This window comes from Odontomachus brunneus, unplaced genomic scaffold, assembly GCF_010583005.1.
Source record: "Odontomachus brunneus isolate Ranch 3 - 2012 unplaced genomic scaffold, Obru_v1 Obru_scaffold_074, whole genome shotgun sequence".
NCBI classification, from domain to species: domain Eukaryota; kingdom Metazoa; phylum Arthropoda; class Insecta; order Hymenoptera; family Formicidae; genus Odontomachus; species Odontomachus brunneus.
This window is the reverse complement of record NW_022639524.1, coordinates 1,672,587-1,682,555: the sequence shown is the minus strand read 5'-3', so window position 1 is coordinate 1,682,555 and position 9,969 is coordinate 1,672,587.

Sequence of the window (9,969 nt, the reverse complement as noted above, 5' to 3'; positions counted from 1 at the left end):
CCCCCCCCCCCGCCCGCCACAACCCACCCCCCACCTCTCGGAGGGCCACGGCGGGCGGGGAGGGCGCAGCCCCTCCTTCCGCCGCAGCCGACGGCCCACCGGTCGCCGGCGCCTCTCCCCTCCGCCCGGGTATCCTCTCCCGCAGCGGGGACGCCGCCCGATCCCTGACGTCGGGCCGTGCCTCCGGAAACGGAGACACCGCCCGATCCGCCGTCTCCCTATGTCTGTGCCCCATCTCATTTATTTTTTCTTCTTTTTCTTTTATTTCCTTCCTTAAGATGTTCCTTTCCAGTTCCCATGATTCCTTTTCCAATTCCAATTTTCGTGTTTTCCTTTTGTAACTATCCAATTGCTGTAACAGTCCTGCGTCATAACTTTCGTACTTATCTAACATATCGTCCCTTTCTTTCACTACTCCCTCTAACCATTCTGTTCTCATCTTGAATGTCTTCGCCATTTTCTCCCCATACCTTAGCATTTCTTCTTTACTCCTCGTGATGTTACCCTTTTCCACACCACTCATCCTTTTGCTTTTCGCAACAACTTCTCCGATGTGCCCGGCACTTTCCCTGAGATAGTGGAGCCGTGTGAGCACAAACTCCCGGGTCTTGGTCATCCTCTGGGGATCCGGCCACCCCTCCTTCTCTTCCATCCCCTTTTCCTCTTCCCCTATCTTTTCCTTTATCCCTGTCCCAATCCCTTCCTGCTCTTCCTCTATCTTTTTTATTTGTCCCCCTCCTTCCTCACTCTCCCCCTCCTTTTTCCTTGATTCCCCCCTTCCATCGGCGGTCGCTAAATCCACCGGCGCGCCCGCCGTAGACGCATCGGCTTCCTCTGGCCCATCGTCCGTTGACGACAAGGGGTAGCCTGGGACCATAGCCCCCCCCATGCCGGCACGACACATCCGACCTGCCGCAAGTCGTTTTTTTTATTTTTTCCATCATATTTTCTAGATGGGGGGCATAACGGTGGCCCCCCAACCCGGGCGGCTTTTAGGGCCGCCCCCCAGGGCGGTTTGGCTCAACGGAGCCTCAGGAGCCCGCCCTGCCCCCGCTGTGGATCCCCGGTGAAGTATTCACCGAGGATCTTACTACTCCCGGGCGCAGCTGCCCACCCGGGAGGCCGGTTGCCATACTGGCATAAGGGACCCGACTGCCCTCGCTGTGAGGAGGGTTCGCCCGCACCGGCTGCCCTAAGAACAGCCGGGCGCGCTCGCCCCCCTCTAAGACTCTCGGGCGCCGCTGCCCACCCGAGAGACCGGTACCATATTGGCATAAGGGATCCGGTACGCTCCCCTGCTGTAGGCGCCATTGGGCTCCCCTCCCTCTCTGAAGCGAGAAGGAGGGGAGCCCTCCGGCTCCTAATACTCATGGGCGCAGCAACCCACACATGAGGGCCTTTTAGTCGCCTTTTACGACACGCAGGCCATACGTTGGGGGTATTCTTTACGTCCGCCACCCACACGGACACCCGCCAGGAAACAAGGGCCAGCCGCCCGAACTAACGGAGGTGAGATTTCGGCCGTCAGAATCAGTGAAGGTTAGGACAGGACCGTCCGCACCAGAGGCGGAACAAGGAGAACATCCGACGCCCGAAAAAGCATTGTCGGCGCGAGCCGACACGGACGGCGAAGTTCCGTATCTCAATGTCTCGGATTCGACGTGGAGAGACGAGACTCAGTAGATCCGGGAAAACAAGACGAGCGCGAGGTAACGTTCCGGGCGTCGGAGCTGTGACGAACCTATTAATATAGTATTAAATAAGATAAGCTAGTCTATAAGTAATAGGTTAAGTATAGTTTTAAGATATCGGCCGATGCGGCGCATGTCCGGATCGGAGAGAAGAGAGATAATGTAGCGAAAAGTGGCTCGCCAGGATGAGTAAAGGGAACACCGGCGCGGGCACGTGCCTGACGAGAGTATGTGTGAATCGGGAGAACGAGCGCGTCGCGGAAACGTGCCGAAAGGGCGTTTAGAGAACAAGACACGCGTCGGAGTTCTGCGTCGGTATGGGACGCGTAGGATCGCGAAGCGAAATGAGCAGGGTAAGCGGAAAACGCGACGCGGGTCGGCCAACCGAGCGGACGGAGGATTACCCAACGCGTATGTGTCCTCCGTCCGCAATCTTCTTTGCGACCGCAAGGGGACACCGTAACCAGAGCGTCTCTATGCGATCGGGTCCAGGGCGGATTTCCCCGGCCTTAATTTCTCCGGGCCCGCAGCCCCCGGAGCCCGCGACCGCGGAGATCACATCCTCCACGGTCCGCATCGTCCAGGTCACAGACCCGGATGTCGGCCCTCTTCATGGGACGCGCTATCCGCAAGTCCCTTTTGTCGGCGAAGAGGGCCGACATTCTGCTGGCCAGGGCATCCGCCCTGGCATGTCCTTCGGGACCGGGGATCTCGAGGACCAGCGCGCCAGTAACAACCCTCCTAGTCCTGAGATCCCCGATCCCAAGTTCTCCCAAGTCTATTTGACTCCTCGCCCGCCGCATCACGTCGGCGTAGCTGCCGGCGGGGCAGCTTACCGTGACCACGGCGGCGCGAGGAGCCTTGGGGAGGGCGGGTTTATTTCCCCCCCCCCTCGGGAGTTCTTCCCAGCCTTGGCGCCCCCTTTGGTCACCGCGCCCTGTTTGGATCGCGGCTTTTGGAGAGTGGGTTGGGAGGTCTGTTTTGCCCTTCCTCCTCCCTGCTTCTCCCTCCTCCCCTCCACCCGGGCCCAGGATTCGGACCCGGCCGTAGGAGGAGGGGATGGACTGTGGGCCCCCAAGGACTGCGGTTTCGCAGCCTTGTTCCGAGGGGGAAGCCGCCTTTTCCACAGGAGCAGCAGGGGGCGACCGTCTCCTTATGAAACTGTTGGACGCCCCCGCTGCTCTTCTTTTTCTCTTTCTTCTTCTTCTTCTTTTCCGGCTTCTTTCCCCCCCCCCCACTGGAGGTGGTGGTCGCCGGGGATCGGTGCGGGTGCAGAGTAGCTTGTCCGTGTGAGTGGCGGACATAAAGAATACCCCCAACGTATGACCTGCGTGTCGTAAGAGGCGACTAAAAGGCTCTCATGGGTGGGTTGCTGCGCCCACGAGTACCAGGAGCCGGAGGACTCCCCTCCTTCTCGCTTCAGAGAGGGAGGGGAGCCCAATGGCTCCTACAGCAGGGGAGCGCACCGGATCCCTTATGCCAGTATGGTACCGGTCTCTCGGGTGGGCAGCGGCGCCCGAGAGTATCAGAGGGAAGCGAGCGCGCCCGGTTGTTCTTAGGGCAGCCGGTGCGGCTGAACCGACCTCACCGCGGGCGCAGTCGGGTCCCTAATGCCAGTACGGCAACCGGCCTTCCGGGTGGGCAGCTGCGCCCGGGAGTAGTAAGATCCTCGGCGAATATTTCGCCGGGGATCCACAGCGGGGGCAGGGCGGGTTCCTGAGGCTCCGTTGAGCCAAACCGCCCTAGGGGGCGGCCCGAAAAGCCGCCCGGGTTGGGGGGCCGCCGTTATGCCCCCTATCACAAAAAATGATGGAACAAAAAAAAGGAGCGACTTCCGGCGGGTCGGATACGCCGGGCCGGCGCGGGGGGGCTGTGGTCCCAGGCACCCCCGTGTCGTCAACAGACGATGGGCTACACAAAACCGGCGCGCCGGCGGGCACAGCAACCGCCAAGGGAAGGGGGGAGTTTGAGGGGAAGGGAAAAGACAATGCGGAAGGAGGGTGGAAGAGAAGGAAGCTGGACAGATACGAGGAAGGCGGAGGGACTCAGGCATGTGAGGAATGTGGGGAAGTGGTACGGGAGAAGGCAAGCGAAGAGGAAGATAGCGGGAGTGAAGAGGAACAAAGCGGAGAGGAAGACATGGAAGCGGAGTCGGAAGAGGAAGGAAGTGAGGGCTGGCCGGACCCGATGGACGAGCGCAAGAACCGGGAATTTGTGCTCGCCCGGGTGGATTTCGCCCGGGAAAGTGCCAGCCTCATCGAGGAATATACCACAAGGAGCAAGAGAATGAGCAAGACAGAAAAGACGACCATCAATGGGCACGGAAATTACTTGAGGAGGTACTGCGAGGACACCGCGAGAGTCTTTAAACGTAGAACCGAGGCCTTGGAAAGAAGAATTGGCGAATGGGAAGATTGGTGGGAAAGAAGAAAGGATGCAAAGGATAGGAGGAAGGAGGAACTGAAGGAATGGGAAAGCAAAGGTATGAAATGGGATATGGAGAGGAAGGAGTGGACTGCCGAAAGGAAAGGCTGGGAAAGCAAAGAATGCAAATGGAAGGAAGAGAAGGAGGAGTCGAATAAGGAAAGGAGGGGATGGATGAGGGAACGGGAGGAGGCAGCGAGCACAATCGTGGAGCTATCCGCCGGGAGAAAGAAGAAGAACATGACGGATCGGGCCGTGTCTCTGTTCCCGGAGGTGCGGCCCGATCGAAAGGATAGGGCGACGTCCCCGCTGCAGGGCGCTGCGCCAATATGTCGACGGGCGGTGGCCGCCGGGTGGGGTGGGGTCTTTCGTGGCCGCCGGGCCCGCCGCGGCCCCCTTGGGGGGTCGCGGCTGGCGGAGGCAGGAGCAGGAGGAAGAGGGGCCCTGGGTCGGCCGATGAGGTAGGGCTGGACTCGGTGCTCCCGGCGATGCCGAGATTCTTGATGCCGCTGGTGCCGCCGACGACGGCGGCGATTAACGTCCGCCTGGAGGAAGGCGCGGTGAGCCTCACATATGCGGAGGCTCTCCGCAAAGTGAAGGAGCTCCCTCTTAGGGATGCTGGGGTTCGGCCGGCGTTTGTGAGGAGGGCCGCAAATGGCGGCCTCCTCTTGGGGCTGGCCGGCCCCGACAGGGAGGGAAGGAGCCGTGGAGCGGACGTCCTGGCAGATAGGATCAGGGCGTCGCTCCCAGGCGCCTTGGTTACAAGGCCGAGGAGTTGGGGAGAGATACGGCTCGTCGGCATCGACGAGTCGGTCCTCCCCGACGAAATATCCCACACCCTCGCGGCCCGCGGACGTTGCGGGATTGGAGAGGTGCGGACGGGCCCTGTTAGGAGGGGTTGGGGAGGGAGTCGGCGTGGTCTGGGCGCGGCTCCCCCTCGATGCCGCGGCCATTGTGGCCAGGGAGGGATTGGTGGCGCTGGGGTGGACGGGTGCGCGGGTTGAGATGCTCGCGGCCCGCCCGCTTCAGTGCCACAAGTGCTGGAGGCCCGGCCACATCCGGGCGGCCTGCTTTGCGTCTGTGGACCGGAGCGGCTTGTGTTACCGGCTTGTGGCCAGGCGGGGCACATCGCGCGGGACTGTGTGGAGGGTGTCTCCTGCGCGGTGTGCCGTGAAGAAGGCCGGGAGGCGGGCCACCGTATGGGGGGGCCCGCCTGCCCCGTGAGGACGGAAGGAAATGGCCCGCGGGCTTGGCCCACGGGGCACAGGAGGGGCCGACCGCCAAACGCGGGCGGTACTGGCCTCCCTATGGGAGACGAGGCGACGGACCCTGGGGTCTCCCAAGATCCGGTCGGCGGAAAGGGCCTCGGTCTGACCACCTAGACCGGGGCCACGGCGCCGGCCGAACATCGGGCCGTCGTCGGGGGGAGGAGACGGAATCGGGCGAGACATCGTTCCTACCGGTTCCCCCTCTCCCCTAAGGGTCGCTTGGGGGGTGTGCGGGGGCGCACCCTCCAATAATAGCGGTCCGGGAGGGAGGCGGCGCGGTGTTGGGTCGCAACGCGCCGCTGCTCAGGAGGAGCGCGACCGGGGGTGATTTATTACCCCCGGTCCGGAAGGGGTCCTCAGGACTGCGGAGGGGGGTCCGCGGAAGTTATACGCAAGTGGTCCCCGCGGGCCCCCTGATGACCGCTGAGGACGGACCCGCCAGGGGTTTTAGTGGGTAGGGTCCTCGTCGAGTGTCTCGGCGGGGGAGGAGCCCCACATAACCCGCGGTCTCCCCCCGGAGACCGTGGGTATGCGTAAAGCATTTTCCCTGGCTTAAAAAAAGGGTGCAGAGGAGCCGGACAGCCATCGTGCGCCCCACCCGCCGCATCCGCCCCACTCTTCCCTTTTTGGGAAGCCTTTTGAGGCCGCACGGACCGCCCCCCGGATAATTCGGGGAGCTCAGCCCGTAGGGCCTTAACAATGCGGGGAACTAGGACCGCCACCGAGGCCTCAAGTTCCCCGCTAGTCGTTCCCGATGTTGCGGAGGCTCGTGCCTTGTCCAGACAAGTCCTCCGCTTATCATCTAGCCGTGTCAGCAGGGGCGTCCCCCCGCTGACCGTCGTCACCGCCGCAGCCTTATTTTTTCGGCCCTTAGTAAGCCGGTTGGCTTTCACGCCAGCTCCATCGCGCGCCTGTAGGGGCGGGGCGCTTCCTTGGGGGAGTCGAGAGCAGGGAGTCCTCCTCCACGTATCCCACCCTTTTCCTTTTTCGGTCTGCGGAGGAGTCCGTACTGTTGGGACCCCCTGCAGCCGCATCTCGGATCTATCACTCTCCGCCCCATCCACTTCCATGGCGGACGAGGTTTCGTTCCGCGGCTCGCTGGAGGGGCCGGGTCTTCGGGCCCTCTCCAGCTCTCTCGTTAGGTGGTCTACCTTTATGCGGAGGAGCTCCCTCTCCGCCCTAAAACGCTCGCGCTCGTCCGCGTCTGCCACCACCTCCCGCCTCGCAGCCTCGCCCGTGCCAGCATCATCGGCATTACTGGCCCTTTGTACTAGGGCGAGGCTGCACGCGGCCATTCTTGCCGCCGCGCTCCAGAGGGCTTCCTGTAGGCTCCATTCAGATTTCGGGACCTCTCTGCGGCCTTTTTGATCTCGTCTACGGCTCTTAGCGCCATGGACGAGACCTCGGTTGTCTGTTGCGACCGAAGGCCGCGGAGGATCCCGATCTGCTCCCTTTCCACTTGTAGGGCCCTCTGGGACGATGGCCTGACGGAGGGATCCGCGATTTCCGCCGCCAGCGCCTCGTCCTCCTCTTTTTCCCACAGTCTGTCGCTTTGGACGACCAGCGTGCTAACCCTGTTTTTGGAACCAGCAGCCGTCCGCCCGCGATTCTGTCCGACCGCCAGCGCGCCGGAGACGAGGACAGCGACCTGGTTCGGCCGCCACCAATATCCTCGCCGCTCCGGCCCTCCTCCGACGTGGAGGTTAGGGCCTCGCCGGGCTCTCCGCCTGCAGGGGAGGCAGCCGCACGCCCGCGAGAGGCGGATCTCGTTTGTCGACCCACCACGCCAAGGGGCCGCGCGAAGGAAGAGGAGGCCTCGACGGGCACTCCATCCCCCGTTTCGCCCCTGTTTACCGACGCACTGTCGGCTTCTGCCTGAGGGCTGCTGGCAGTCGGCACACCCTCCTCCCTCTCCTCTCGTGACTCCGTGGCTGCAGAATAACGTGGGGCCACAAGCGAGCCTGTAAGCCCCGAGGCCACCGGTGACCTGGTGGTCTCTCCCTTCTCTACTACATCAATGGGTGAAATATCCATGTGTAGTTGATCCCACCAGCCCTGACGGCTAGGACCTCCAACGTATCTCCCATCCTCCCCCCCCCCCAAATTGAGGAGGGAGGATGCCCGGCGTACTCGCCGGGAGAGGCCCTATGCCACTGGTCCCCGGGAATTCCGCACAGGGACACTAGACTCCAGCCCCCTACTCACGCCCCAGTCCGCAAAGGACTGAACCGCTTTGAAAGGCCCCGCACCTACGACCGTGCGGGCACCGTCAGGGCCGCCGCCACGCGGGGGGCTCCACGAACGGACAACGGCGAAAGGGTGTTGCGACCCATCCATGCCGGGTACCACCGTGGGCGCCAGCCGATGCTCCGCCCGGGGCCACGACTTTACCATGTCGCAATCGCCGCCCTCCGGGCTATCCATTGTAAGGGACGACCCGACCGACCGCCCGATGGGCATATCGGCCGCGCCGACCCCTAGTACTCTCTCGGCGCAGCGGCCACCCGAGAGAGAGAAGACCGGTTGCCATACTGGAATTTAGGATACGGCCGCCCCCGCTGTGGGGATCAACTCACCGGCACCGGCCGCCCATGCTGGACGAACCGGGCCCGCTCACCTCTCCCTTAATACTCCCGTGCGCAGCTGCCCGCATGAGAGGAGATCGCCGGCATGAAATGCCAGCGCCAGTCCCAGGGTGTCCGGCCCAGACCTCGAAATACGTTCAAGCGGCCCGGACATCCCTCCACCCCCCACGTACCGTGAGGCACACCTCCGGTGTGCAAACACGGGTGTGAGTTCCTTCCCCCCGTCCGATCGCCGGCCGTCGCCGTCGTCGGACGGTTCGAGGGCATCCCGCTCTCTCGGCTGCGGGAGAGCCGGCGTGAGATGCCTTGAGATGCGGGATCATCTCCTCCCTCGGGACGAGCTAACGTCCCGGAGTGGAGGCCCCCCCAATCCAAAACCCCTCCCCGGAGGCTGGTGGTGGAGCAAGCTCCACCTAACGGTCCCAGCCGGCCTGGCGATTGGAATCAGGGCCGCCAACCCCTACCGGCAATTGGGCCCACCGGCCTTGTGGGAGTTGCCGGGCTCCTCTGCAGTGGAGGGTCTGAACCGCCAGGAAACATTTTTTTTTTTTTTAAGCCAGGGGAAATGCTTTACGCATACCGGGAGGAAACCGCGGGTTATGTGGGGCTCCTCCCCCGCCGAAAAGCTCGACGGAAGCCCTACCCACTAAAACCCTTGGCGGGTCCGTCCTCAGCGGTCATCAGGGGACCCGCGGGGACCACTTGCGTATAACTTCCGCGGACCCCCCTCCGCGGTCCTGAGGACCCCTCCCGGACCGGGGGTAATAAATCACCCCCGGTCGGCTCCTCCTGAGCAGCGGCGCGGTGCGACCCAACACCTTCTTTTCCCCCCTCCCGTTTCTCTCTCTCCATCCGCTCGCCCTGCTTCACCCCTCCCCTCGGCGGTTGCCCGAACCATCGACGCGCCCGCCGTCGGCGCGCCGGCAGCCACACCCTCGTCCGGCCCATTATTTGTTGACGACAGGGGGGGGTCTGGGACCATAGCCCCCCCGTGCCGGCCCGACGTATTCGATCCGCCGGAGATCTTCGCCTTTTTGTCTGTCATCATATTTGTAAAGGGGGGCATGACGGCGGCCCCCCAACCCGGGCGGCTTTTCGGGCCGCCCCCTAGGGCGGTTTGGCTCAACGGATCCTCAGGAGCTCGCCCTGCCCCCGCTGTGGATCCCCGGTGAAGCATTCACCGGGGATCTTGCTACTCCCGGGCGCAGCTGCCCGCCCGGGAAGCCGGTTGCCGTACTGGCATTATGGACCCGACTGCCCCCGCGGTGAAGTCGGTTCACCCGCACCGGCTGCCCTAGGGACAGCCGGGCGCGCTCGCCTCCCTCTAATACTTTCGGGCGCCGCTGCCCACCCGAGAGACCGGTACCATACTGGCATAAGGGATCTGGTGAGCTCCCCTGCTGTAGGCGCCATTGGGATCCCCTCCCTCTCTGAAACGAGAAGGAGGGGAGCCCTCCGGCTCCTGATACTCATGGGCGCAGCAACCCACCCATGAGGGCCTTTTAGTCGCCTTTTACGACACGCAGGCCATACGTTGGGGGTATTCTTTACGTCCGCCACCCACACGGACACCCGCCAGGAAACAAGGGCCAGCCGCCCGAACCAACGGAGGTGAGATTTCGGCCGTCAGAATCAGTGAAGGTTAGGACAGGACCGTCCGCACCAGAGGCGGAACAAGGAGAACATCCGACGCCCGAAAGAGCATTGTCGGCGCGAGCCGACACGGACGGCGAAGTTCCGTATCTCAATGTCTCGGATTCGACGTGGAGAGACGAGACTCAGTAGATCCGGGAAAACAAGACGAGCGCGAGGTAACGTTCCGGGCGTCGGAGCTGTGACGAACCTATTAATATAGTATTAAGTAAGATAAGCTAGTCTATAAGTAATAGGTTAAGTATAGTTTTAAGATATCGGCCGATGCGGCGCATGTCCGGATCGGAGAGAAGAGAGATAATGTAGCGAAAAGTGGCTCGCCAGGATGAGTAAAGGGAACACCGGCGC